The sequence below is a fragment of the Peromyscus maniculatus genome, chromosome 4 (assembly GCF_049852395.1).
Source record: "Peromyscus maniculatus bairdii isolate BWxNUB_F1_BW_parent chromosome 4, HU_Pman_BW_mat_3.1, whole genome shotgun sequence".
In the NCBI taxonomy this organism is placed as follows: Eukaryota; Metazoa; Chordata; class Mammalia; order Rodentia; family Cricetidae; genus Peromyscus; species Peromyscus maniculatus.
In genome coordinates this window covers 126,062,966-126,086,431 of record NC_134855.1, presented here as the reverse complement: position 1 = coordinate 126,086,431, position 23,466 = coordinate 126,062,966, and the positions used below count along the sequence as shown (strand labels likewise).

The following is a 23,466-nucleotide window of genomic DNA, read 5'->3' as shown; positions in this document are numbered from 1 at the left end:
TTCCAGCAACACACCCCATTGTGTGCTCTGACCATTTTATGCCTCATGTGCTAAATGGGCAGATATCCTACCATGTCCATAAAGCTTAGCCCTACCATTTCCATAAAGCTGATCTCCCTAACCCTTCATTAATGTATGGTAAGAGTAACAATCAGCTCACCATTGCACCTAAGTGCATAGATTTTGCAAAAAGCAACAGCCTACAGCAGAAACTTCTGAAGGCAAGAAAAGAAGGGGCAACTATTAGGTGTCAATATTTCCTTCAAGCTAGAATGCTGCACAGGTAGCAGTTTCCAGGAGTAAGACAGGGCATTTAATTCCCATCCCAATAATGCAGGCATTTGTGACCAGCCCTGTTTACCTGATAGAAATGTCTCAACACGGACACACATCTCTACACTTGAAAATACCCACGTAATAAATAGTATCCTCTCTTCATTGTGGTCTGGGACTGTGTACCTCAGAACACAAGATGATTCCTATCAGTTCCTTCAGTATTCTGTAGTCATGAGATGGAAGTAAATTAAGATAAAAATCTCTTGATTGTTATTCCTTAAGAGGCTTCTATTTCCTGGTTGTGAAGTCAGTACCCAGCTGTGAATGAGTTCCTGAATGAGTCAAGATGAGCCTCTATGGAGGTATAAGATACAAGCTGTCTCCATTGAGAAGTTTGAGTGTTTATGTCCACATAACAGCATCACAATTTGTCCTATTCATATCTATCAATCTGTAACAAAAACAATGAATATATGCAATTATACATATTAAATGTTACACCAAGCCAGCTATAAAAAGTTTCCACATTTGCAGGTTTTTAGCCTTGTTATCCCTACTTTCCTTGGAAAAGGGAGAGCGTTTTGATGAGAACCTTTTATATGGGAATATAAAGGTACAGGAAGCTAGCTCATATAGTAGAGGTCATCTGATAAAACTCAGGCAAAAGACAGGGCAAGAATTCCTCAGCTATAAATGCATTTTCATACAAACAAATTCTAGAATGCTTGAGAGAGGCTTGTCTCAAACAAGGTGGAAAGGTGTGGGTGGACACCTCACACAGTTACACATGCACACACATATCAAACAAGCACACACATATACTTGTGTATCACACACACACACACACACACACACAAAACACCTTTGACTCTTTTCTATTCTGCACATATATACTAGCCCTTCTGCTATGATTTGAAGAAGCACAAGGTATGGCCACTCAAGCAACTCCAGAATCAGAATGAACCCCTTTGTGAATCATCCAGGTTCAGTTACTTAGTTATAGAAACATAAAATAGACCAAGACAACTTGTAATGAGGCAGAGGCCTGCAGACAGTGAATTTCTGAGCAAGAGAATTCTACTCCAGGGTTTTCTGATGACTGGGTCTCTCCTGAGTTTCCTGTCGGGCATTCAGGTTTATAGGTAAGAGGAAAGAAGACCCAGGATGCAGGAAGATTAGCTCCTTGATGAAATGGATGAGTAAGGAGGAATATTTTCTTAAAGAAGCCACTCTTTGGGTTTAGAGAGACAACTCAGCAGTTAAGAGCATTTACTGGTTTTGTGGAGGACTCAGGTTTGTTTCTCAGGACCAAAATGGCAGCTGACAATGCCCTGTAACTCTAGTTCTAGGAGAACTAACATCCCTTTGACCTATGATGTCATATGTTGCATATAAAATCACACACACATGCATACATAAAACATAAATAAATGATTTTTTAAGAAGCCTTTGTTGTATGGTTTATAGATAGTTATATTTTACTAAGAAAATGTAGTTCTAATCCATGGTTTCTGCATCAGGAGAGGTTCTGCTAAGTGTTTATGAGTTGAAGCTATAGTCTAATCTACCTTTTCCTCTCTCAAGTTGGCCAACTGGTCACCCTTAACATAATGGTCCTTTGCAAATGTTAGGAAGAAAAGATATGGAATTCCAAAAGAGGCTTTAAACATTGTGTGCTCCTTGCTCTATTTCAGTCTACAGGTTTTTGGAATTTTGATGGTATCACAGGTCACAGGAGATCATTATGGATCTGTAGTGGAGGGTGAAGTGTGTCTAGAAACATGCACAGAAATGTTGGCTTACATTTAGGCTTTAACCATAAAATCTTATGTCTCCCAGATTTCTAATTTATTTGTCTGAATATTGAAATTTCTCCTTGAGCTTTGTTGGAACTAGCCCACAATTTTCTATTACCACAAGTTGACCTTCAGCATCCTCTTTAGGAGTTATCAAGCTTCTCATTTAGAACATGTGAAGCTATGTTGACTATTCTTTTTTTTTATGAAAAAAGCATAAATATTTTTAACACATAAAATAAGTATAAAAATATAATTTTATTTTATACATAATGTACAGTGACCAGATATTTTTACATAAATGTGTTTCAGCATCATTTGTTAAAAACATTTTTACACATTGGATACCTTCATATTTTAGTTAAAGACCAATAGGCCACATGCACATGGGTTTATTTTCAAATTTTACAATAAACTATGTGCCGTGCTCAGTATTGATTGTCACTCTGATCTAGACTTACCCAGGAGATAGTTTTCCGAACACATTTCTGAGGGATTATTTAGATCAGGTCAGGCTCTGAGCATGTTTATGAGGGGTTATCTAGACTCAGTTAACTGCAGTGGGAGTGTGGACAGCACCATTTCGTGGGCTGGATTACCAGACTGCAGCAAAAGGGCACAGCTTGCTGCACATGGGCATTCACTGTTCTCTGTTTCCTGATGGTTGACACAATCTGACCTGGGACCACGAACTGTGAGCTGAAGTAAACCTCTCCTTTAAGTTGCTTCTGTCAGGTGTTTTGTTGTGGCAACAAAACAAGTGACTAATGCACTATGTGCCCATGGTTTCTACTGTCACACTGTCCTCATCACCGTCTCATTAGTAACTCTTAACGTCAGCTACTATGTGTCTTTAAACTTTTCTTTTGTTAACTTCTAATTTTTTTGGAGAATTTCGAACATAAGCACATCATTTCTAACCCTCCCTCCTCAACTCCTCCCATGTCTCCCCACTCCCTATGAACTCCATATATACATAAATCCATCCTACTGAGTCCCTTTAACTGTAACTCGCATGTACATGTACTTAGGGCTGACCACTTGGGATTCAGTAACCTATCAAGTGGTTCATACCTGGAGCAGATCGATTCTCCCTTTCTCATGAGCCAATGAATGATTGCCTGTGGCTCTTCATCTAGGGATGGGGCCTTTTGAAATTTACTTCATCCACAGTGTCATGTCAGCTGGTGTTAGCATTATGTGGGTCTTGTTTAAACAACCATATTGTTGATATTTTGTGGGTACAGCTTCCATGTCATGTCTAGAAGGTACTATCTACAGTACAGCCCTAGTCTTCCGGCTCTTACACACTTTCTTCCTCCTATATCTCAATGCTCCCTGAGCCCCAGATGTAGAAGATGCACTGAAGATGTACTAATTGGGGCAGGACACCCTATGCTCACTTATGCTCTGAATTTTGACCAATTGTAGATTTTTGTAGTAGTCTCTGTCTGCTGGAAACAGAAGCCTCTTTAATGAGGTGTGAGAGGGACACTTACCTGGGTATAAGGGTAAGTATTTAGAATATACTTAGGGATTATATTGGTTTAGGAAAATGGCAGTGGTAGGTTCTCCCACAGAGTGTATGGCCTCTCCACCGTGGGTATTTGGCAAGATATACAGTAATATATATGAATTTCCTCCTATTGAGCATCCGATTAGACAGCTGTTTGTTACCCCCAAGATAAAAATGCCACTATTACACCACTGGGGATATCTAGCAGGGCTGGTTATTGTTGTAGACCACAGGTTGTATAGCTGGATGGGATTAATTAATGGCTTTTCTCCATTGGGAGCTTACATAGCACCTTATGATACTTAGATACTGTGAGAGCTAGTCCTTGAGGAGAAGGCTCCCATGTTTATTACAGCTGGCTTCCTCGAGTGCTATGTCTAAAATGTGTGGTTTCTTCATCAATAATGTCTTACCTTAGAGTCTGGGGAGGCAACCTAGGGCAATGGCAATAGCCTATATTGTTCTGAGAGTCTCATGGATACCTCTGACCAACACTTGAAGGGAGGTTTCCCATGCCTGACACTGGATTTAATTTAATTTATTTTTTTTAAGATTGACTTATACTCTTAATAGTCCACTTATGCCTATGTGGTGAGAACTACAGAGGGAGTAGAAGAATATCTACTAAACATGAGTGAGGTAAAAAGTTTAAGTGGCTCTTTCTGACTCAGGAACCCAGGATTCCCATAGAAGCAACTCCCATGAAAAGCACAGTCTCGGTGAGTCAGTCTCCAGTTTCCCTTTTCCTTCTCTCAGTCTCAGATTGGGCAGCTCTAGTGTGTGCCAGGTATCAGCTCCAGCACAGCCCTCCCTCAACCTGTCAAAGCATCCCATTGTTGTACAAGGGGAGCTCATGATTCAGCAGGTGCTTGACGTGTGGTCTCTTAGGAAATACCTTCCAGGCATCTGAACAGTTCACTACCCACTGCCCACATTCCCAGCTAACAAATGCTTCACACAAATGAGTGGCCATCTTAATCCGGGAGTAGTAGGGCTGGCTTGAGGCCTGGGACTCATGGTGAAATTCCTAGCTTGGGTTGATCTTCAGCTTCAGGAAGTCTTAGGCATTTTCAGTGAAACACAGATGGTTTCCCAGCATTCTTTTCAAACTAGGGTACTGGATGGAAATAGGCCAAAAAATGTTATCCGTAGCCACAATGAAAAGCTGGCTTTTAGCCACTAATTATTTCCTCCTAATCACTCAAGTATAGCAAACCAATCATAAAGCGAGAGCCTTTGGAAAGCCCTGTGTGTACATATCCATCTACTCATTTGCCAGTGTCTGACTGTGTTACCAAGTCTCCTGGGAAGGCTTGTACAAGATACTGGAGACATGAAGGTGTAAGCACTGATCCTTTAGAACTCAATACACTGGGAAGAATGGCATCCTTACCTAGTTAGTGTTCTATAGGAGTACATTTTACACACAAATATGATGAAATGCCATAGTGGGAGGCTTGGGTACAAGGGAAGGGTTGAATAGGCTCTCAAAGAAGGGCAGGACCATTGGAGCTAATGTTACATTTGCTTTTGCAACCTTTTAATGAATTTTATTATATGTATTTCAAGAATGCCCATGATTTTATAGAGCACAAAGATAGTAAGAAAGATGGTTACCATTGCAAAGCAAGTTAATATATTTATCTTTTCACACGGCGAGCCGTTCATGCCTGTGATAAGAGCAAGTAAACCTGTGTGACAAGAGCAGATGAAAGCTACCAATTTAGAGAAAATCCCCCAAGTAATACAAAATGTCTTCATGTTGTTCATCAGAACACTACACTGGCTCACCCTACATACATGCATGTGTGCATATATTCTAGTTTCTGTCCCCATTGATCTGTCTACAGCTATCTTGGCTTGTTTCCATACCTGATTTGTGAATACTACTGTTGCAAACATGGGAATTACATTTATCCTTATAGGTTGGAGATTTAAACTCCCTTGGTTATATGGAAGAGGGATGGCTGGTCATATGGCTGTTGTTTTCTGATGCTGTTGGAACCCCCACACTGTTTCCACAGTGGCTGCACTAACATACATTTCCACCTGCTGTGTGAAAGCCTTTTCCTTTGTCCATCTTCTCCCCAGTACTTCATATCTCTTGTGTTTGTTTTTTATAATATCCATCCTATCCGGTATGACATTGGAACTAGGTTTCATAGGGTGAACAACAGTTTCTTGGGCAGAGAAGGGGACTAAGTCCATATATATATATATATATATATATATATATATATATATATATATATATATATATGGCATAATGAACTCAAGTCCCTGGCTGACCTGTCACTGACAGCTCTATCCTTGTAGCTTCTGCAGTGGAACCACCTAGACTTACTATGGTTTTAGGCATCTTCTTGGCCTCACTTCCTCTGGACAAAGAGTCTCTATAGCTGTGCTCCAACCATACACTCCTCTGCCTTGACTTTTGGTGATAAATCCTCTGTGTCTGAAGATTCCTGGCAATCAATCTTGGTTTATAATTAAATTAATATTTTAAAATCCAGTTTGTGGTGTGTGTGTGTGTGTGTGTGTGTGTGTGTGTGTGTGTTGAGAAACAGAGGTTGTTGGCTAAGCCAACACAAGAGGAAGGAAGGAATTGTTTTCGATCTTTGTATCAGTTACACAAAAGTAATTCTACTCCAATTCTCATGACTCATCTGTGAATTTTTTTTAAGTATCAACTATAATTGTGGGAAGTGACACAGACCTGAAACTATAGTATCTAGCTCACTTCTGCTATCAATCTCTCTCTCTCTCTCTCTCTCTCTCTCTCTCTCTCTCTCTCTCTCTCTCCTCTTTCTGTGTCAGCTCCCGTGATGCAACATGTATGTTTCATTTGTGTATCACCTTGGGTTTCTCACTGCATGACCTTCCTCTGAACTCAAATAGGGCTTAGAGCTACGAATTCCAGAACTGCGACCTGCTTGCGTCCCAAATCTGCCTTTTAGATGGCAAATCATTGTCATTTTACAATGACATGCAGAGGAGGTTGGTAACAAGCATTCAGATGTCCGATGTCCATTTTCTATGTGAATCAGCTCACATGTGTGTCTGGAACACCTTGTTCTGATTTCAAAAAGTAAAAGTAAAGGAATATCATCTGGGTAATACACAGTGTATTATGTAATGCACAATCATCCATTGTCACTGGTTAACCTTCACTGTCAGTCTGGCTTCAACTCGGAGACCAGTGAAGGGCACCGTTGGCTTTATCTGGGAGGGTGTTTCCAGAGAGGATTCTCTAAGGGTGGAAAGACCCCTCAGAACTACCAGTGGCACCTTCACATAAGTTAGGGACCTGTACAGACTCAAAAGTTAAAATTAGTCAGCCTATGTGACATTTCTTTCTTCTGCTTTGTCACTATGAAATGAAAACCATACTTCATCACATGCTCTCTGTTATGAATCTGTGCTCAAAAGTGTGGGGACACATGAATCTGTGTTGAAGAGCACAGTGACATGTGAACACGGACCAATCACTCTGAAACCCATTAGCCAAAATAAATCCTTTCCCCATTAGATTGTCTATGCCCTGTACGCTGTCAGAGTAATAAGAAAGACAGCTGAGGCCTGGCGAGATGGCCCAAAGGGGAAGGGTGGGACTCATGTGGTAGAAGGGGAGAACCCATTCCCCAAGCTGTCCTCTGACCTCCACATGGCATGCACACATGCTCACACACATCCCTGTTATAATAATACATAAATGTAAAGTTTTTTTTTTAAAAAAAGAAATGTAACTAATATATCACCATATGATTTTATGACATGCAATTTACAGATTCAATTTTTTTTAAAATGACATTCTTCCAGAGGCTGAAACAAAAACATGTTCAGGTAGCTGCTCTGGTTTGGTAAGGTTTGTGTGTGCCTCACAGAGGCCCATATGTTGGCAGCTTGGCCCCAGTTTTGAGCTGAGAGGGCCATCCGATATTGGACTTTCAGCTTCCAAAACTGTTAATAAAATGAACCTCCTTTCTTTGTAATATACTCAGCTGAAGAATTTGGTTACAGCCACAGTAAACAAGCTGATACAGTCACTGTCAATCACCAGTGACTCTTAAAAGTAAGGGCATGCCGTTAGTTTGAGATTTTATTCCCATTGTAGCATATGGTAGCAGGGTATGAAAATATACAAGTATTTTCCAGTAGACTGAAAAACTTACTGTGACATGGTATTTTTATGACTAGAAGGTAGGACACATGATTTCACTCAATACCCGATGACAGAACAGAACAGTGGAAATGGAGACTATGACTACAGGAGTTGATGTGGAGACATGTAGATGGTGTCTGTCCCCAGAAACCTCTAAGATGGTGACTGAGACTTTACACAGGAGAGTCCTTGTAGCTGCTTTGGTTCTCTGCACAAACTTCTGCTGATGGTAGAGCTGGGATGTCAGTGACTTTTAGGAGGCACCTACAGTAATGCATTTTGAGTAAAGTTCTGGACAATTGTCTCATAAGTTAATACTGCCTGATTTTGGAAGACTTCAACATAGACTAAAAATAAAAGGAGGGCATGGGAAAAGGTAATGCAAGAACTACTTAACATTTTGGGAAAACAAGTCTCAAAATTCAAAATATTTCTTTCCATTTTTAAAATGAAAACACTTTGACATTTGCATTTTACTTTATATTCTCCCATTTTTTATTGTCACATAATAATCATACAAATTTATGGGTAGCATGTGATACACCCATTCATGTACACAATGTGTAATGATCAAATCAGGGCAATTAATGGGTATATTACCTCAAATGCTACTTGCTTCTTTACAGTTAAATGCAAATCAATGTCTGCATTAAAATTACAAAATCTCTAGAAAAATCCTTAATTATTTTTGGTCACATGGAGAAAAATAAATTTCTCAGACTTGACATAACATGATTAAGAAAAAAAAAGACCCTTCAGAAGGAAAATGCAGTGTTTGCTCTAAAATGTCCCAAGGTGAAGCCCTCCTGGCAAATTTTTATTGCTGTGCCACAACCCTCCGTGAGAAGCGGAGTTTATAATGGAAATGCCGAAGCACCACCTTAATTATCCGATTGCCACCGGGCACCGGCATAATGAAGGAATTTCCTGATTTCTGCACAGCGAATACTAATTGACGCTGGAGAAGGGAGATCAAATGGCCTCCCGGCAGTAAAATGGTGCCATCTAAAGGAGAGGAGAGCAAGCCACAGGGTGGCACTTGCAGAGGGCTCGGGTCAGCCTGCTCCTCCAGCCCAAAGAAACCATCTTGTGCTCCCAAGACAGCTTGGCCTGGTCCCAGGACAGCCTCTTTACTCCTAGCGCAGCAAACTTTCAGCACTTGGATTTTTGGACCCCAAACCTAAAATGGAATTCTGTTGCATTGCTAGCAGAGCTGGTTGCCAGGTGCAGTTGGGGGGGGGGGCGGACTCTGCACCCCAGTTTCCTACAGCGGACACTTCGAAGCAGAAGTCTCCAGAGCCGTGGTGGGAGCTCTTGGTTGGGCATGTCTGAGAAAAGGGAGGAGAGAGAATGGACACGGGAGAGGGTGGGCGGCAGCAGAACAGAACAAAAGCACGTGGGTCGGGGGTGGGGGGGGCGGGGAAGGTGCAGGAAGGTTCTTTTGTGTGGATACCTTGCTTTGGGCTGTGCAATGGAAAACCTAGCCTTCAGTCCCCACAAGCTGTCACACTTGTGCACATAAGGAAAGCAAACAGAGGGACAATAAATCGTGCCACATGCTACAGCTCGCAAGCAACACATTTTTTTTTTTTCCTTTTTCTGCTTCTAGGACCATGGTGTTTCTCCAAGAATGGGGTCACCAAGGGAAAGGGGTATATGTCTCCGGACACACATGCTCTTTGGGCCTGTGTGAAGGCTTTTACACCTGAGTTGAGAAAGAACTCACTGAAAGGCATCATCAAACCTTCCCATTAGGCACCGTGGAGCAGCGCACACCAGCGCATGGTTCCTTACACCCACACAGCTCTGCTTGGAATGTCAAATCAACTTCCCTCCCCTGCCTTAGGCATATGATGCATGCAGCATCAAAAATTCATGTGAACACAACAGGACTGGAAAAAAAAATGGGATTTTAACTTTATCTTAGACAAACTGTATAGGAAGGTGAGGTGCTCCTCATAAGGGCAAGCTTAGCTCTGCCTGCTCACTTAGAGGCAGTAAAGGGGAAACAAATGGTCCTTGATGATCATGGGCTATTAATAGACTGGAAACGATGCAGGCCTGAACTGTCACCTAGCTGTAGCGATCTGGTTAGTAACACAGACTGGACATCAGGCTAACGGTAAATATGCCACTTCTAAAGTGGCTGAGAATTCCTATTGCGGTGAGCCACAGAACATTCCCTGAATGGAGGCCACTTTTACACTACCCAAATAGGGCCATGGAACATTCTGAATCATTTTAATAACCCAGGGAAGCAGCTCAATCACTCAGGTGGAGGAGAGTGATTTTGATGAGATTGTCTCATACAATGTGTTGCCTCCCCAGAAGGATCTGCTCCATTACCTCAACAGGCCAGCCTACACAGACTGGGGTTTTTGTCACTAGCAGCTAAGATAATGGCACCAGGTATTTGTTAGACAGGTCAGCCTCTAGGAACTGGTGGGTCTAAGCAAGAAGCCCTCCACATGTTTAGCAAAAGGAAGATGAAGACAGCATCCCAGCTTCCCGTACACCTCTAAGATGCAAGCCGTTCAAGCCAGAAGCAGACGCGTCTGAAAAGGCGACTTAACTTGTTAAACACTTTTGATGAGGAATGGACTTTGCTTCAAGGGAAAAACAGCCTGGAGCCTTTCCCCTTAAGTTACAGGGACTGGAGTCATCACAGGTCCCAGGCAGCACTGGCAGCCTGAGAAAGTGATATTTATCACACTAGTGTCAGTATTCTGCTACACATATAAAAATGTTTCAATGACTGTACATATACTATGAAGATAATTAATATAAACAGTTTGAATTCAAAGTGTTCATGTATTTGGTCCAGAGATAGAGTTGAGTTAGCATTATATGTTGGTCCCAAAAGTTTATAAAAATCTATGAATAAGTAACACATGATTCAAAACCCAGAAAACTCCAAAAGAAATAGGATAAAATAGCTCCAGCCATGTCTTTCTACCCTCCTGCCAAGCCCCCCCAGCTCTGATTTGATGATTCTGGTTAGTGTCTTAAGTGACGTTCCAGAGTTTCTTCAGCACGGACAAGCACATTCAAATGTATTTTGTTTTCCTGTCTTATGAAACAGGCAGCTTACTTTACATGGCGGCTTCCTGTTTTCTGTATGCTGGGAACCTCTGCTCTGCAGCAGGGATACCTGGAGGTATCTGGACACTTTTTTGCACTTTGATGCTTTTGACAAAATTCACTGTTGCCCAACTGTGGTTCACATATATGCAGCGCGTCCCTCTTACCCTTCCTCCATCCTCAGTGGCTCAGTGCTGGATCCGTAGCATTCTGAGAACTCTTACGACCTCCTGTCTTCCTCGCTGCACCTTGGTGATGCAGGAGACTGAAGTCTCAACATCCCTTGTCACTCTCTTGGGCTCCAAGAACAGGCTACCTCTTCCTGCCTCTTGAGGAATACTGTCCACTAGCTCAGAACCTACAGAAGTGTTCAGCTCTGCCTTCCCAGAGGGGCACCAGGTGCTTCAGAACTCATCTTCTGCTTTGGTCCAGATGAGTTAGAGGAAGGGCAGCACTCACAACTCCAGGTGCTGATCTGGATTCCAGGTTTCACCATCTCTGTTCTATTTGCCTGATGCTCTGGGCCTGTCACAGTCAACCTGGACACAATTCACAAGAACAGAGAGTGAGTTGCCTTTCCAATTATCACTGTGCCTCTGCTGGATGGAGAAATCAAGTGATCCTGGTACCTGGCTCTGTTATTCTTCAGAGTCTCAGGGGGTAAGAGGAGGCTGCAAAGCTTTTGAAGAAATACAGATTCCTGGGCTGTACCTGGACACACCAGTCTGTTCCCCAGGATCCTGGAGGGTCATTGAGCACATAGGTTTCTAATTTATCCAGTTGGTCCTAATGGCTCCTAAGAAGGAAAATACCTGCTGTATTTCCCAGCCTCCCAGCCTGTTATGACTGAGAAAATGAGTAGCGTTTTTGGAAATATGTATATTCTGGTAGTGTCTCACTTTAGAATAAGTGTGAAGGGAATAATCATTTCTCATGCTTCCTGGCCTACAAATAGTGATCTATCCTAAGCAGCATGGCACTTCGAAATGAAAAATAAAACAAGCAGAGGACTGAATTACCAAAGGAAAAGCACCCCAGCTTTCCTCTGAGAATCATGGGATGTGACAGAGTTGGGTGTCTTGTTAGAAATTTAAGTTCAAGTGCAGCTGACTCTCTGATCACACACTCTGCTGAGTCCTGGAAGTGCCTCTCCATCTCTGGCAGTTCCTCACCACATTGGGTGATTTTAGGACTTGTTGTGATTGGTACAGGACTGGTAACACCAAGGCTTTCATGGCTATACAGGGCTGCTGGAGAACCAACCGTTTTTGTTGAAGGCAACATTTTGGGGAAGGCTGAGTGTGTGATAAAAGCTGCAGGGACCATGGGACAATGCCTCACTAGAGATGTAAAAACAAAGGAGATGATAGGCAGCTGATATATCTCTGCTATGGGGCAATTTTTGGTGAGTTACAAGTTTGCAGGTTATGGGGAAGAAGAGATGACTCAGTGGCTAAGAGTGCACACCATTCTTGCAGAGGACCTGAGTGTGGCAGCTCACAACTGCAAGCAACTCTAGCTCCTGGGAGATCTGATATTTTCTTCTGGCCTATGAGAGCACATGTATGTATTCACCCCCTCCCCACACAAGTACAAATAATTTTTTTTAAAAGAGTATACAGATTAATTGATAAAAATGGCCATAGTTGGACCGCCTTTTATTCACATCTCATGCAATTTGACTTTGCAACTCGCCCTATACAGAGATAGAATCTATGTCTTTCCCTCTTGAATTAGGGTTGATCTTGTGCTTCACTCTGGCCAACAGATTGTGGCTGAGATGCTGAAGGCCAGAGCAAGCCTAGGCCTCCAAAGTCCTTGCATGTCATTCGCTCTCCCAGAATCCAGCTTCCGACAGTGACAGGTGTCTGAGTAAGCTTGAAGAGGATTAGAGACCTCGGCTAGCAGAGCCATTCTCTTCAATAGGGACTACTGACTGACAACAACAGACAGAGAAGTCACTGGGTAAGAAGAAACCCCACAGAACGAGCTTCCTTCATGGTATGCTTTTCCTATACCTGTCGGTCGTATCACATACTGTAGCATTAACCTTTGCAGTTCAAGATGTGACAGCAAAGTTGTTTCCCCCTTTTCTGCTTTCACTGGTGGCAGAATGGTCTTACCATATGTCCTAGCTATGCTATGTACCATATTGCTACGATGAAGCACCAGGACCAAAGGCAACTTGGGAGGCAAGGGTTTATTTCACTCACAGTTCCATATAACATTTCATCATCAAAAGCAGTGAGGGCAGGAACTCAAGTAGGTCAGGAACATGGAAGCAGGAGCTGATACAGAGGCCATGGAAGGGTGCTGCTTACTGGCATGTTCATTATGGCTTTCTCAGCCTGCTTTTCTTACAAAATCCAGGACCACCATCCCATGGATGGCTGCTGTGGGACGGTCTGTATGTTCAATTGCTCTGATGGGTCAATAAATAAAACACTGATTGGCCAGTGGCCAGGCAGGAAGTAGGTGGGACAGGGAGAGAGGAGAATGCTGGGAAGCAGAAGGCAGAGGCAGAGAGACACTGCCAGCCACCACCATGACCAGCAGCATGTGAAGATGCCGGTAAGCCACAAGCCACGTGGCAAGGCATAGATTTATGGAAATGGATTAATTTAAGCTATAAGAACAGTTTGCAAGAAGCCTGCCATGGCCATACAGTTTGTAAGCAATATAAGTCTCTGTGTTTACTTGGTTGGGTCTGAGCGGCTGTGGGACTGGCGGGTGACAAAGATTTGTCCTGACTGTGGGCAAGGCAGGAAAACTCAAGCTACAGATGGCCCTACCCACAATGGACTGGGCCTTTCCCCAATCAAAAACTAATTAAGAAAATGACCTACAGGCTTGCCTATAGCTTGATCTTATGGAGGCATTTTCTTAATTGAGGTTCCCTCCTCTCAGATGACTTTATTTTGTGTCATGATGACATATAACAGTCTGCACACCAAAGTTCTTAGTAGCCACACATGAGTCTTCCATTTCCTTTTTAAGTAGAGAACACTGGTCTCACTCACAGGACACATCCTGGCTTCCCTTTGGAGCATCTGAACTGCAGGTGCTCTTCATTTGAGCTGCGGGGCTATTAGTAATGAAGATGAAGTTTACTGTGATTTCCCAATGGTCCATCTGATAACTGAGATGCACTAGAAGATGGGGAGAATCTACTTCTAAGGCATAGGTACTCTGTTCCAAGGCAAGGACTATGCCCTAGAGGAGATAGAATGGGAAGGCTCTACTGAGAATTTTATGTTTTTCAATTTTATATGGTGTTCAGTTTGAAAGGTATGAACTACTTCTGGAACTTTCAATCTAATTGTGTTGGTTTACTGTTGATCATGGGTACCTGAAACTGCAGAAAGACTAACTGGGTCAGCTACAATAGGAAGATGTTTCTTGCTGGAATAAAACTGGCATGTGATAGGAAGGCCGCATATTGGGAAATGACAATTGGCCTCTAGGTGCTCAGTGTGATTCTGACTGATGCTGAGTAAAAAGATTGGCCACAGTCCTGCAACCACAGGAACCAAGTTCCACCCACAGTCAGAGGGAGGAGCTTAGCAGAGGACCCTGAGCCTCAATGTAGGTAACTGTCCCTATTGACCCATTTGCTTTAGTCTGAGGACATCTTGAGTAAATTACTCTGACAAGTGGTACCTGGGCACTTGGTACATGGAAACTGTGAGACAGTAATTGTGTAACCCTTGGCCTTCTATGTTTGTGATTGTTTCTTACACAGCACAATAAAATAAATATATTATCTAAAGCAAATTGTCAAAATATAAGACCCTGAGAGAATCTCTGAATATTCTGAAACTTTTCAGTAAATCTGAAATTCGCTTAAAATAAGATATCACAAAAATAAAGCACATATAGGACTCACAATGTGCCATATGTTGTTAGTAGTATTTTTAAAGAATTTATTTTTGTTACCTTTAATTATGTGTATACATGTAGATGTGTGTGGGTATGTGACCATGAATACAGATGCCCTTGCAGTTCAGAAGAAGGTATCAGATACCTGGAGCTGGAGTAACAGATGGTTGTGAACTGGCCAACATGGGTGCTGGGAACTGAACCTGGGTTCTCTGCAAGAACAGTATACACTCTTAACTCTTTGCCCGTCTCACTAGACACAACAGTATTTAAAACATATTAATGTATCCAAGTCCTGAAAAATAAACAACCCCTTTTCCCCATGACTTATTTTGCAGATAAGGAAACTGAGGCACAGCAATTTCATGTTATATGTGTGAGATTACTAACCTAGCCAACCACAGATCTGAGCTTGGGTTCAGACTTGATCCTATTTGACACTGACCCGGGGTGACTCAGTACTAAAGGGCTGCAATCCTAGTTGGAAGACGCAGTGTATGTGATTGGGTAGGACTCCTCAGAGGCTAGAACCCATAGGAAATCAGGTTTGCTTTATTCTACTATTATTTGTCAAGTATCTGTAGTCACAGTGTGACTATCACAACAGAAAACACTTAGAACACTGGACTCCAAAACAGTAGTTTAACTGGCTCCCTATTGGTGATTTTATATATTAACACATAAACTCATATTATGTAACTGATCCTATCTACTTCAAATTCTTATGCCTCCATGCTCTAGCAAGCTACCAAATTTCAAGTTGTCCAAAAATTTTCTCAGAAGGCATAAAAAATTGGGCACTTAATATGGAACAGAGTCTGAAGAACAGAAGAGATTAAAGCATGAGCTTTTGTATGCTGAACCAGAATCAGTCAAAAATATAGTCCCTATCTTTTACTATGCTGATTCTGTACATTTGTCATACCTTGGGATCTGGAAGAAGTCAACTGAACTCTGTTGTAAAGCCTTGCCTCCTTGAGATCTGTCTGACCTCAGTTAGGCAAATGGTGAGTAATTCAAAGTATTTTTGAATGAAAGTGTCAGTTTAAGATCCTCAGTGTAAAACATACCTACAAAGCCTATTTGCAAAGTAAATTTACTCTGGATTCTTGATACCTATGAAAGTTTTTTCTATGATATTTATTTAAAATTACAACAGTTTACATTAGAAACAAGCTCAAACAATTAAGGTAAAAGATAAATAACTGCATACAGTTTAATTTTACAAAATGCAAACATACATCTTTCATTGTTCCATTATCTGAGTATTAAGCGCCACATAATTGCACAAGGCGTTTTCAAATGTCTTAAAGGCTCTAAAATTACAGAGTTGACTTTTGTGAAATAGTCTTTATTTTCCTCCATTCTTATACAAATAATTGACCACACAGATTAAATTTAAATCAGAACTGGGTACATCCTCTGTAGAGCTCCTTGATTCTTGTACCTGAAAGTTGGCAGCTAATGACAGCTAGTAGAGCTCCCGTGGGTCCCCAGGGGACACAAGATGGGGGTGATAAGCTTCAAGGATTTCAGGTGTTTCAGTTCGAAGGGTCCTTCAAGTCCTCTGGGACTGGGGTAATATTCCAATCCCAATTTGTGTGAGAAAATGCCCATTCTAACTCCACCTGGTTGACTATAGTAACATCTCCTTTTCATCCTCAGGAATGAAAGAGGGTGGGATGATAGTTGGTGAAACTCTGGGTGCTGCATCACTCTGATCTGCTGTCACTCTGGGGGAAGGCAGGAACCCCATTGCCTTCATCAGTGCCAGCTCTGCATCATGGGAGTGAGGCTGAAGAAGTAAAACGAGTCTTTTCCTTCCTCATCTTAGAGCAAGAAATTACTGATCACTGCCCAGGGGACACTGGCTTGGAGTTTTTCTTTCATTAAAAAGCCACTCATTTTTGCTAATAAATCACATGGCATGGGTGTAGGAAAAGAAACCAGCTCAGATGAAATGCCCTCCACTGAAGAGTTAACAGTTAGTCATTATTAAGACACATTGGAACAATCAGAAGTGACTGTAATGCTTAGTGGCCAGAGAGTGTTTTCACAGTGTGTTCAACTTTGGGAAAGTCCGTCTGGGTTCTCAGAATGCCTTCTGAAACATTATCCCTCTTGCCCCGTCTGTAGTTCCGGGTTTGCTAATTATGATGCTGATTATTACTTGTGTGATTTCAGGGTCAGGGGAGAATAAGGTTGATTGTTAAGGTGCTGAGAACCTGAGGATGAAGACTGGAGAAGAGTTCCTCTCACACAGCATCAAGACCTCTTGACATACCATGGTGAGGCCACCTGGGCCCTGTTATTGGATACCTTAGAGGTGGGGACGGCAGCTGCCTACTGAGGGGACAGCCCTGCTGGGATGACCCGGAAAAGTATCTGATTTCACCATTGTTCCTCCTGGGCCTGTCATGAAGCCAAGCATTGTGGAAGTTTCTATTGAATGAGATAATAAAACCGGCTTAAACAGTTTTGTTGTTGTTGGGATCATTCTAGGCAAGTTAAACAATAGAGCAAAGCATTTCCAGGTGGCTTCAAAATAATCCAAATGTGTCACAAATATCTAATTTCTATGCCCAGAATTAAACATGCAGATACAAACAGGAAGGGGCCCCTACTTTTGAGGACCGTAGAGAGACATAAAGAACCAACTACTGTGGCTGAGGGAATGGGCTTAGTCAGTAAAGTGCTTGCCACAAAACATGAGGTCATGAGCACAATGCCCAGAACTCACACAGAAAGACAGACGCAGTGGGGATCATTTGTAATTCCATCTCTGGAGAGACAGAGAAAGACAGCTCGCTGGGCAGGCAATATGGCCTATGTGGCAAGGGCCAATTCATTGCAAGATCCTGTTTTTAAAAGCAAAGTAGATAGTTCCTAGAAGTTGTCCTCTGACCACCATACATGTGCCCAAATGCACATGTATATACACACACACACACACACACACACACACACACACACACGTACACACACACACACACACAAGTACTGCAGGCAGTGTGGTGTAGCTACCATATTAGTGAGACAGACTTGAATCTAAGTCCCAGCGCCATGCATAAGGGTTTTGTGACTTCAGGAAAATTATTAATAATGTCTCATGCCCAGGGCTAACAACAATGTGAACTTCCAGGTTATTTGAGGATTAAATATGTTAAGTGTTAAAAGCACTTGGAAGGCTGCCCAGCACACGGTACCCCTTCAGTGAATGATGGCTGTCATTGCTGTTTAACAGCTGTGCAACCTGGAGCAGGTGAAACCTGCCAAGTGTGTTTACAGAGGTGAAGGATGAGTACAGTCATAGAATGATTCAGTGACCGCTGTGCCAGCAGCTCTTGTTTTATTGTTTTCCTGCACCACAAGGGCCGGGTCCCCATTACAGTTCCCTTTTCAATTACGAGGACACTAAAATTAAAAGCCTTAAGCTGGGTTATCACTCAGCTACTCAGAACCAAAGCCTTGTGTTGTGCCAGAAGCCCAAGACAGAGCACCTGGGCCAACATCTGCCATGAGTGGGGCTCAGCAGGTGTCTCCAGGGTCCTCTTGAGCCAATCTGTGCTTCCATTCCCCCACTGCTATCTGCTCAGTTGATTAGAGTTCCATGCCATCATCACTGGAAAACCCTTGAAAATATGGAGAGGGACATCACTCTGCCTTCATGGCTGAAAGCTCTCCATGAAATCAAGTAGGCAAGAGTTTCACATGAAAGCGCCCCCTAGCCTCACTCTGCTTCTTCTCATGCTCCCCACACCACAGCCCACGCCTGTCCTATCCATTGCCACTCTAACTAGTAACAAGTCCTTGATACACTACTACACCCAAACTCTAAGTGTAGGGTCTGATACTCAGAGAGCCTGAAGTGAGACTACCTGGGGATACCTCCATCGAAGATCTCAGATGAGTATACAGTCCTTGCTTTGTTCATCAAAATCAAATATAAGGTGCTGTCCCTGGGACAGAGGGCTCACCTAAAAGGCTGGGGATCTTCAAGGCTAGCTTGGTTTCAGTTCTTCCTTCCCAAGTCATAAGTATTTGTCATACACTGAGCCATATGCTTGCTAGGGTTTGCACAACTTGCTCTGTTGCAGAGCTCCTAGAGGACGGCTATGTACTGAACACCAACTCATCCACTTCCTGCCATAACTCTGACAACTACCATCACTACTTATGGTGTCCTCAGATAAGCCTGAGAAGTGGTCGTTGCTGAACTAGGAGGCAGATCCAAGCAACAATTCCTCATCTTAGTCTCAGCTGTGTGCCTATGACCTTCTGGGTCTATAAACTTCTGAATACACAGTCCTGGCACCCATCCCAGATGTACCAGTCAGATTCCCAACAACAGAGTTTTGAAAACCCTGTGGTTTTTCTACTCATCAACATTTGAGAATTAGGATAAGACATTATGGGCTCTCTCTCAAGTGATGCTCTAGCTGATGTTTTGAACAGGATGAAACTATGTGAAGTATAAATATGTGTGTGGCTGATGCTTGGTGTCATTGTTAATTGACCAAAGTATCTCATGGAATGTGTGCACAGGGGTAGAATTTGGGAACAAAATTTACTTCCAAAGGAAGCCATCCAGTGTTTCCCTTAGTGACTTTTGCAAGGGGCCTGTCACCAAGTGCCAAAGCAACTTTTGTGTAAACTGCATTCAGGCCATCAACCCTTGCTGGCCACAGAACAGCTGCATTTTGATGAACACACTCCAGTCCCAGGTACAGATAATGTGTCATCTCCTACCACCCTCCTAGAGTGTGTCCTGGTGGAGAAACATGAGCAATGGACTCGGAATCCAAATTCAAGTTGCTATTAGCGCTCTTGCTATGGGTTACTTTTACTGTTTCCTATGATTCTGGTGCAATCTCGGACTGCTCCCTTCTCAATCCTCTTTCCTGCTCTGTTATGAACTTCTGTCTTCTGTAACAGGACAAGTGCTCAAACTGGACACAGCTACCTACCAACTACCACTGGTTGGGAGAGCATAGACTATGCTCAGGTCCCCGGAAGGCCTTGGGAGAAACCTGTGGGTCCAATAAAGTCAAGTCTCTTAGGTTTGCTGAAGCCAGGGAGAACGTGACCTTAAGAGGCTTAGTGATGTCTTAGAACGAGGACCTAGGAAGCTTATGCCATAAGGGCTTTGGGTTAGTGGGCGCAGCAATGGGCTTGAGGAGGAAGCACCATTCCTGTCTGATTAGCTCTTGCCTGGTCCAGAGTTTTATCTTACAAGAGTAGATGCTTACTTACTTAACTGCTTACTAGCAATTCTTTATTATTATTATTTAAAAAATGTTACTCATTTTACATACCAACCACAGACCCCCCTGTCATCCCTTCTCTTGCTCCCCCTCAGCCTATCCCTCACCCCCATCCCCTCCTCCAAAATGGTAGGAGCTCCCATAGGGAGTCAGCAAAGCCTGGTACATTCAGTTAAGAAAGGACCAAGCCTCTCTCTGCTGTGTCAAGGCTGAGCAAGATGTCCCACCATAGGTAATAGTTGGGCTTCAAAAAGCCAGCTCATACACCAGGGATAGATCCTGATCCCACTGCCCCTCAGACAGATTAAGCTACACAATTGTCTCCCATATGCAAAGGGCCTAGTCTGGTCCCATGCTTGGTTCAGTTGTCTCTGTAGATTTCCCCATCATGATCTTAACCCCTCCTTGCTCATATAATCCCTCTTCCCTCTCTTCATCTGGACTCTTGGAGCTCGGCCTGGTGCTTGGCTGTGGATCTCTGCATCTGCTTCCATCAGTTACTGGCTGAAGGCTCTATGATGACAGTTAGGGTATTCACCAATCTGATTACTGGGGTAGGCCAGTTCAGCACCTTCTCCACTATTGCTAGCTTACTATCAATTCTGAGTGTGCAGCCACGTTTGTCTGTGGCCTGGATTATGCAGCACTATAGAATGCACGGTCTGGGACCAAACCCATGTAAACACTCAGCAACTTTAAACTTCATTAGTCTCATCTTGACAGAGCCCAGAATGCCTTATTTCTGTGAATTTCCCCTATCATGGTATAAGGACAGAACAATGACTCCCAGGCATGTGTGCTAAGTCACGGAGACCCAGAGGAAGAAAGATGCCTCCACAATGTGTACAAATCATGGCACTGACCCACATCCTTACCCAGTGCTGCTGACATAGATCCCTTGCTTCTTGAAGCATATGAAGCCCTGGAGGAAAAATGTAGGTGCTTCATTAACTCCTGTTCTCTCTATATACTGTATAGTGAATAGGGGCTAAAAACTAACCAGCACTTGTTGGTGTGTTGGTGTGTTCATGTTCGTGTGTGTGTGTGTGTGTGTGTGTGTGTGTGTGTGTGTGCATGCATGCATACATGCATGTATGAGAGAAGGGGAGAGAGGGGAGAAAGAAGAAGAGAGAGCGAGAGAGAGGGAGAGAGAGGGAGAGGGAGAGAGAGAGAGAGAGAGAGAGAGAGAGAGAGAGAGAGAGAGAGAGAGAGAGAGAGAGAGAGAGAGATAGATCCTAGGAGCAAACCTGCATGCGGGAGCTGAGTGCAGGTGGTTGATCTAGGAGGCAGTCCCATGATGCAGGAGTTGGAGGAGAGGAGGCAGGAAGCCATGCAGTATAGGCTACAGAAGCCTTCATGAGGAGAGGAAGCCAGCAGAGTCCTGTTCTCAGAGCATTTCCACTTGCAAGCAAATGAAAGCAACAGGATGAGTGCCCTTCAAACAGAGTAACTTGAAGAAAGATCTTTCCTGACAAAGGAATACAGTTAGATACCATGCCCTCCTCTCTTCCCAGCCAAGCTTTGGAAGCTGTTCTGGAAGGCTGAGCCCTAGATCCCATTGCCAGTCTCTATGCTCTTTACTCAGATGTCAGACCTTAGGTTAAGCTTTCAAGTTCTTACACATAGAGTCAAAAGTGATAGAAGGGGAACACCCACAGCAACCAGTCCTCTATTCCTCATCAGCAGGAGTGGGATGGGCTATGGGCAGCACTGGCTTCTCTCTACTAAAGGTCCTCGGAAGGTATAAAGGGTACAAGCCCCTGGCTGTGTGGACTCACTACAGCTGGGGTGAGGCACACCCAATCTGGGATGTGTGATAGTCTGTGGTTTACTCTCTCTTTTTTTTTCCTCTCCCAACTGGGCTTTTCAAAAGTATTAGTAATTCTCTGCTGTCCCGAAAGTAGGTTCTATAACTATGACAAGCCATAATGATAGTTACCACTGTTACTAAGAAATTGCTAGCAACAAAGGAAGGCTTTTCACATTTGGAAAATGGGCAAGATACCTGCTTTTGGATCAGCCTGACTTCACCTGGGCTCTGAAGACTACGCTCCTTCTTTAAAAAAAAAAAAAAAAAGAGTATTAGGCAACCCCTGTGGGAAAGACGTGCAGATTTGTTTAAAAATAGTCTTTTGTTTTAGTGGACAGAATTCAGCTTGGTTACCATCTTTTATTGTTAGAATGAGAAGTTCGAGACACTGGCATTCACGGGTACCAAAGAAAATTACTGTGGATGTCAGTAAACAAAATTACCAAGTCAGGAGTAAAGCCAATGGATTATAACACAGTATAGGAAAAAGGTTTGAGTTAAACAGGGACTTTTTTTTTTTTTTTTATGGTTGAAAAAGTCAGCGGACTCTTTATTGTTACTGGGGTGTAGGGCTTAGGAGCTCTTGGTGGGATGGGTCCATTTCCTCTTTACCACCACGGGCTTCTGGCTTCGCAGGATGGCACTGGCCCTGCGGATGGCAGCCATGTGCAGATCGGGGCGGTACTTGTTCTTTCGGATCATGTACCTGATGCTGCTCAGGGTGGCCTGTGCATTTTTGTTGATGGTGGTCCTCACATAAGAAGTGGCTGGTTTTCGCTGACCCGATCTGTGTTTCATGACCTCCACGACCCCTTTGCTGTCGGCCGTGGGCTCCACTCCCACAGTCTTGCGGTGAATCAGCCCGTTGTAGCGGAAGGAGTTGCAGGCCTTCAGATTATCGGGTTCAGCGCTGTACGTCTGCTTATTCCTCTTGATGAGGAAACTGGAACAGTTCCGAACGACCATCCATTGCAGATGCGCAGACATGGCGGCCGGAGACAGAAAGAGGAAACAGGGACTTCTTGTCAGACTCCATCTTTCTATGATCTATCCATTTATCTATCTATCTACCTATCCTCTATCTTAAAAACAGTTATCATTATTATTTTTGTAGTGCTGGAGACCAAACCAAGGAGTTCGTCGATGTTAGCCAAGTACTCTACCAGTGAGCTACATCCATAGCTTCTGGTAAAATCTCATTCAGTCAGAAAAATAAAGCAACTGGAAAACTCATACAAAGTGTAAAATCTCAGGACTATAGTGTTCAAACTCATTGGTTGTTGATGGCTGTACCTTTCTCAAACCTCCTGGACCACACACAGGATCAGAGGCAGTAGAGCCAGCACTTTCTTCTTATCACGATTTATTGCTTGCTTATGCCCATTTCTTTTAAGGTTTTTAAAGCGGCAGTACTTGTTTCCAGTAGAGGGATGTTAAGAGGGTTGGTGCTCACAACTCATGGGAGAGAATGTGACCACACGGCCATAAGAACCTGGTACCTACATGTGCTGAAAAATAACATCATCTGTATGCACAATCTCCGGCCTGGCTGGCAGTGAACTCCAGGTGGGAAGGCATATTGAAGGGGTTCTGTGAGCCTCTAAGGTTACTGAAGTCTCAGCATCTGGGGTCATTTCGATATGGCCCACATCTGTCTTTGTGACAAAGAGAGTTGTCATGGA

General features: G+C 43.2%; 1 long non-coding RNA gene and 1 pseudogene across 1 annotated transcript in view; both read right to left on the bottom strand.

The window, feature by feature from the left end:
• The window catches only part of LOC143272771 (uncharacterized), a 64,395-nt gene that overhangs the window by 31,533 nt on the left and 9,396 nt on the right, over window positions 1–23,466 (bottom strand). The window lies entirely within an intron of this gene.
• LOC102913624 (large ribosomal subunit protein eL28 pseudogene) lies at window positions 22,278–22,798 on the bottom strand (annotated as a pseudogene).